The following is a 6,394-nucleotide window of genomic DNA, read 5'->3' as shown; positions in this document are numbered from 1 at the left end:
ATGAATTATAAATATAAGAATGGGTAATGATGAGAAGATGAAAATCACAATGTGTAATTTTCAAACCAGCAGAGTAAAATTTAATCTAGTTGATGGACGTTAGGAAAAGAGGGGAACAGAAGAACCAAAAGGAAGAATGTAAAATAGAAAATATGGGAAAAGTTGGCAAATAATTTCTAACACATCATTAAACCTGTGTGAATTGATTCAACTCACTTGGTAAGACAGAGATTCTCAGCTTAGATTTTGAAAAGATGCAAGCATGTGTTTTCCTTATAGACACACTTAAAATGGTAATGTTATAACAATTCCTAAATTATCTATGTGTAAAAAGGAATGTGAGAAAGGTATAGCAGTAATAAAAAAAGAAAAAAATCAGTTGAGCCCAAAAGATTTTATTTTACATCATCATAATTTTACACAATCATTTACTAGCTCAAAGACTGCAATCTCTTTGTTTATAAAACTCCTTATCTCTATTCTGATTTCTCCCAATGTACTTGTATTCTACAGCACAGTCTTGTCCTGCTGCATCTTTTTTATGATCATTTCCCCACTGCCTATAGAATGAAGTCCAAGATTTTTATTGAAGTTCTTTCTTGATTTGTAGCTTAGCTACTTCCTTGCTACCTCCCCACTCAGCCTACCGTCCTCTCCACTGTCTGCTTTATGCATACAAAAAGTTGACATGTTGCCAAATGAAATGTTCTGTCCCTCATTTCTATGCTTGTGTCTATGGGGCTCTTTCTGACTGGAATTTCTTTCTTCCTTTCCTACTTGTCCTTCAAGACTTACTTGAGGTGCCATCTCTTCCATGACACTTTCCCACATATTCTCCTGTAATTATACGACATCACATCTCATCACATGAAATTACTTTGTCTTTCTCCCTGACTAAACTGTAAGTCACTGGATGAGTAGGGACTACGTGTTCCCAGACTCCAGCATGATGCCTGTCATACAGTACAAATTGTTCTTGATGAATAAATGGATCAATGTCAACAAATATTATGTTCTGGGTGTTACATGATACTGGACTCGGACCAGTAGGTAAGAAACAAAACTTTAGGGAATAAGTTCTGTATATAAAGGTTACAATGGATGTTCTTATTTCAGTACCAAAAAAAGAGAATTAAATAAAAACCAGTTATTTTTTAAAATACTAATTTTATTGTATGAAGTGTTTTAAGCAGCACACTGGTTGCGTGTGACAGAAAACCAACTCAAATAAATAAATAATTTACTCATTTACTTATTTATTCATTTATGTACTTATTTATTTGAAGGATATTAGGTAAATCTCACATAGCACTGCAAAGCTGAGGTTGTCCTTAAATCTCAAGTTCAGTGGGAACAGGGGAAATTAAGGATGTGAATTTAGCCAGGTTTTTGCTAATTTCTTGGACTGTTGGCTTCATCATCTCATACCTCTTTCAGCAGGAAAAAAATGAATGGAGATTAGTCCTGGGCCTCAACAATACCTCCTTTTGGTGCCAGAGAGACATTAATCATCTTCCCTACTTCTGGTTCAAAAGCCCCAGAGAAGAGCTCTGATATGCTTGCTCTGAGTCAAACGGCCATCCTGAGGCATTGGCTGCAGCCAGGAGAACTCTCTGATCTGCCTGAGTCAGGTGCCCATCCTGAGTGATCAATGATAGTGAGGAGGGTAGGGTCAGAGAGCAAAGATATGAGAAGTGGGGGCAGTCTCGATCTTTGCCATGCAAAGTGAGGTCCTCCAGTATCATCTGGAGGTTGTTAGAAAATAAGAATCTTGGGTCCCTGGGAGGAAAGAATGGGAAGGGTCTAGTTAAAGAACAAATATAAATGACCCATGGATGTGGACAACAGGGTGGGGATTGACTGTGGGAGTGGGGGTGAGCAGGGCAGGGGAGAGCAACCGCGGAAAATTGGGACAACTGTATAGAACAATAATAAAAAAAAAAATCTTGGGTCCCCGAACCTAATGAACCGAAACCTGCATTTTGACTAGCTCCTCGTGTGACTTATGTACACACTCAAGATTGGCAAGCACAGGGCACATTAACCTGACAAGTGTTCTCTGTTTCTTCTGAGGTTGGAGAATTAACACTGATTTTAAATTGTAGCAGGAAGTATTTCAAGGAAATGTTTGTGAGATTATTCTAAGTGTTTTAAACATAAAACATAGTGCTTTGAACAGTTTTAGAATTTTTTCTTTTTGAGAAAATTTTACAGAGAAGTATCATTCATTATTTTTCTTTGGGATAAAGTTTGTTACATATGCAAAGAAACAGACATTTCAACTTCCTTTACTGTTCCATCATTTTTATAACAAATTCATCTACTGCTATTTCACAGCCCAAAGACTAACTACTGGCTCCTAGAAATCTCCATTTTCTAAACCAATGATCTGTTTCTTCCTTGGGCCCCACTCTCATTATGTTTTCCCCAGATGATCTTTATTCAACCTTTGTACTTTAAACATAGTAACTCCTAAGGCATGGTCCTGTGGTAATATTAGTACACTTTCTGGGATTGTTAGTATTATTATATGACATGCAATGTCATTGACCTGAATTATTCTAGTGGTCCAGCAATATTAAGGAACACGGCTTGTCTGTCTTTGTTGAAACATTTCCCTTTTATTTGCTGAACACGTGGTTGTGCTGTTTCCAAAGCAGCAACTATCCATTTCAATTGTCATGAAACTAAAGAAGGCAAATGCTCTTTCCATTTGGTCCCAAGATACACTGGAGGCAGCCGAATTGTCTCTCCTTCAGGAAACAGGTCTCTGAGAGAACCAGGAACTGGTTCTACCACAGATTATCCGGGAACCAGTACAGGTCGTTTTGCTGGCAACTTTTTCCACCTTGATCAGATTCTGAAACTATCTGGGGGATGATTTCCTAAAGTCTGAGATGGTCCCAGGTGAAAACACCTTGGTTGGCAGATGCATTAGTTTGCCATACATGCTGTTCTGGGATAACCAGTCTCAGCCAAACTGGCACTCCATGGTATTATTTGTGCAGGTTTGTGGTAGCCTTGATTATCTGGCACCAGCCAAGAATAAAAAATTGTCGCTGAAATTTCCAGATAACTGAAGCCTAGTTCATTTAGTTTGAAAACATAATTTTAACTACCTTCATGCCTATGGAGTAGGATATATTGAAGATAACGTGGGTAAGTAATGGGACTGATGAGTGAGCGCAGGTGGCAAGAATCTTCATGAATGCTGTCCAACAGGCCCCAGGGTCACATATTCCAAATATTTATCCCAAAGGATGAATTTTTATTGATGTACACAAATATTTTTGCAGAAAAGAAGTGCCAGATTTTAATCCTTTTTTAGTACTAAATTCCAAGTAAACTCACACAGCAATCAGTGATGGGGAAAAAGAGTGGAAAAGGCTCATTTGCTTTACATCTTCTCAGAGAGGTTCTTAAGTTTGCCCTTCTGCGACACCTTCTATGTGATATTAGAATTAGCCCTGCTGCAAACTCAGGATCATCATTCTGTAAATCCACATTTGGGGGTTCCTCTGGAGGCAAATAGAATATTTTTGAAAATTAGTTAATCTCAGAGGTGTACGGTGTCTCCTGTGTGTTTGGCACGACACACTGGCCCCGGAAGGCACTGCTGAGATGTTCTCCTTATGCTCCAGGGCTGTATAATCTCCATTCTCCTCATTTCTTGCTCTTTTCTGTCTTCCCAGGGCCCATTTTTTGTTTCCATTTTGGTTTTCTGGCATCACCTTTTTTTGTTTGTTTGTCTCTCAACATGTTTTGGCTTTTGTACTATGTACATTATTTCTTTTTTATATGTAAAAATCTTTGTACAGCTTATAAATAATGCATGCTCATTGTAGAAAAATTGGAAGACATTATAAGGTTTAAGGAAGGAAATTTTAATGACCTATTATATATTCTTTCATAAATTATTAAGACATATTCTGTATTTATTTATGTATATTAAAACCGCTTTAATTTTTCAATGACAGTTGTACAATATTTTATTAGTTTCAGGTGTACAACCCAGTAATTAGATATTTATAACTTATAAAGTGTTCCCCTGATAAATCTAGTTCCCATCCGACATAATACATAGTTATTACAATATTACTGACTGTATTCCCATTCTGTACTTTACATCCCCATGACTATTTTGCAACTACCAATTTGTACTTCTTAATCTCTTCACCTTTTTCACCCATCCCCCCCAAGACTCCTCCCATCTGGCAATTGTCAAAATGTTCCCTGTATCTATGAGTCTGTTTCTGGTCTGTTTATTCATATATATATATATTAGATTATTCATGATATTAGATTATTCATAATATTAGATTATTCATATATATTAGATTATTCATATATATTAGATTAATCATATATATATATATATGATTCCACATATAAGTGAATTCGCATGGTATTTGTCTTTGTCTCATGTATTTCACTCAGCACAGTACCCTCTAGGTTTATCCATGCTGCAGATGGAAAGATAGGTTCCACATCTTGGCTAATATAAATAATGCTAGAATGAACATATGGATGCATATGTCCTTTTGGTTTACTGTTTTGGATATCTTTGGATAAATACCCACAAGTGGAATTGCTGGGTCTATCTTTGTCTCTGGTTTGTCTGATGTAAACATTGCTACCCCAGAATTTTTTTTTGTTTCCATTTTCCTGAAATATCCTTTTTCATACCCTTACTTTCAATCTGTGCGTGTGTCTTTTGATCTGAAGTGAGTCTCTTGTAGACAGCATATGTAAAGGTCTTATTTTATTATCCATTCAAGCCACCATATGTCTTTTGATTGGAGCATTTAATCCATTGCATTTAAAGTAATTTTTGATAGATATTTGTTACCATTTTATTATTTGTGTTTTTTACTTTTTCCTCTTCTTCAAGATTGTTTAACATTCCTTATAATACTGGTGTGGTGGTAATGAACTCCTTTGTTTTTTCTTGTCTGGGAAGCTCTTTATCTGCTCTTCCATTCTAAATGATAGCTTTTCTGGGTAGAATAATCTTGGTTGTAGATTATTGCTTTTGATCACTTTGAATATTTTGTGCCAATTCCTTCTGACCTGAAATATTTCTGTTGATAAACCAGTTGACAGTCTTATGGGAGCTACCTTATAGGTAACTAACTAAGAGTCTTTCTCTTGCTGCTTTTTCTTTTTCTTTCTTTCTTTTTTTTTTTTTTTTTACCAAAGGCACGTGGATTTATTTATAGGCTCTCTATTCTATTCCATTCATCTATGTGTCTGTTCTTATGCCAGTACCAGACTCTTTTGATTACAACTCTTGCTGCTTTTAAGATTCTCTCTTTGTCTTTAATGTTTGGCATTTTAATTATAATGTGTTTTCTTGTGGCCTTCTTTGTATTCATCTTGTTTGGGACTCTGTGCTTCCTGGACTTGTATGTCTATTTTCTTTACCAGGTTAGTGAAGATTTCCATTATTATTTCTAAAATTTTATTTATTTATTTTTATTCTTGACACTATTACAGATGCCCCCCATTCCCCCCTCCCCTTTTGTCCACCTCCATCTCCTCTGACCCTCACAACACTATTGTCTGTGTCCATGGGATATTCATATATGTTCTTCAGCTAATCCCTTCACCTTCTTTTATCCAGTTCCCACTACCTCCCTTGCTTCTGAGATCTGTCAGTCTGTTATATGTATCCAGGCCTGTGGTTCTATTTTGTTCATCAGTTTATTTTGATTGTTAGATTTTACATATAAGTGAGATTATATGGTATTAGTCTTCTCTGACTGATTTATTACACTTGGCATTATAATCTCTAGTGCCATTTATGCTATTGCAAAGGGTAAGATTTCCTTCTTCTTTACAACTGAATAGTATTCCATTTTGTAAATGTATTGTACCACAGCTTTTTTTATCCACTCATCTATTGGTAGGCACTTAGGCTATTTCCAGATCTTAGCTATTGCAAACAATGCTGCTATTAATGGAGGGGTGCATATATTCCCTCTGAGTGGTGTTTCAGGATTCTTAGGGTGTATTCCCAGAAGTGGGATAACTGAGCCAAAAAGGAGTTCCATTTTTAATTTTCTGAGGAAACTCCATACTGTTACTGTCAACAAAATGAAAAAGGTAACCCACTGTGTACAAGAATATATTTGCCAACTTGATAAGGTATTAATTTCTAAAATATATAAAGCAGTTATATAACTCAATACCAGGAAGACAAACAATCTAATTAAAAAATAGGCAAAGGACCTGAATAAACACTTCTCCAAAAAGGGTATACAGATGGCCGATAGACATGAAAAAATGCTTAATGTCACTAATCATCAGAGAGATGTAAATTAAAACTACAATGAGGTATCAACTCACACCTACCAGAATAACTACTACTAATAAATCAACAAACAACAAGGGC

This window comes from Pteronotus mesoamericanus, unplaced genomic scaffold (genome assembly GCF_021234165.1).
Source record: "Pteronotus mesoamericanus isolate MK-2021 breed Mesoamerican mustached bat unplaced genomic scaffold, CSHL_Meso_final contig_181, whole genome shotgun sequence".
NCBI lineage: Eukaryota > Metazoa > Chordata > Mammalia > Chiroptera > Mormoopidae > Pteronotus > Pteronotus mesoamericanus.
Note: the sequence above shows the minus strand (reverse complement) of the source record.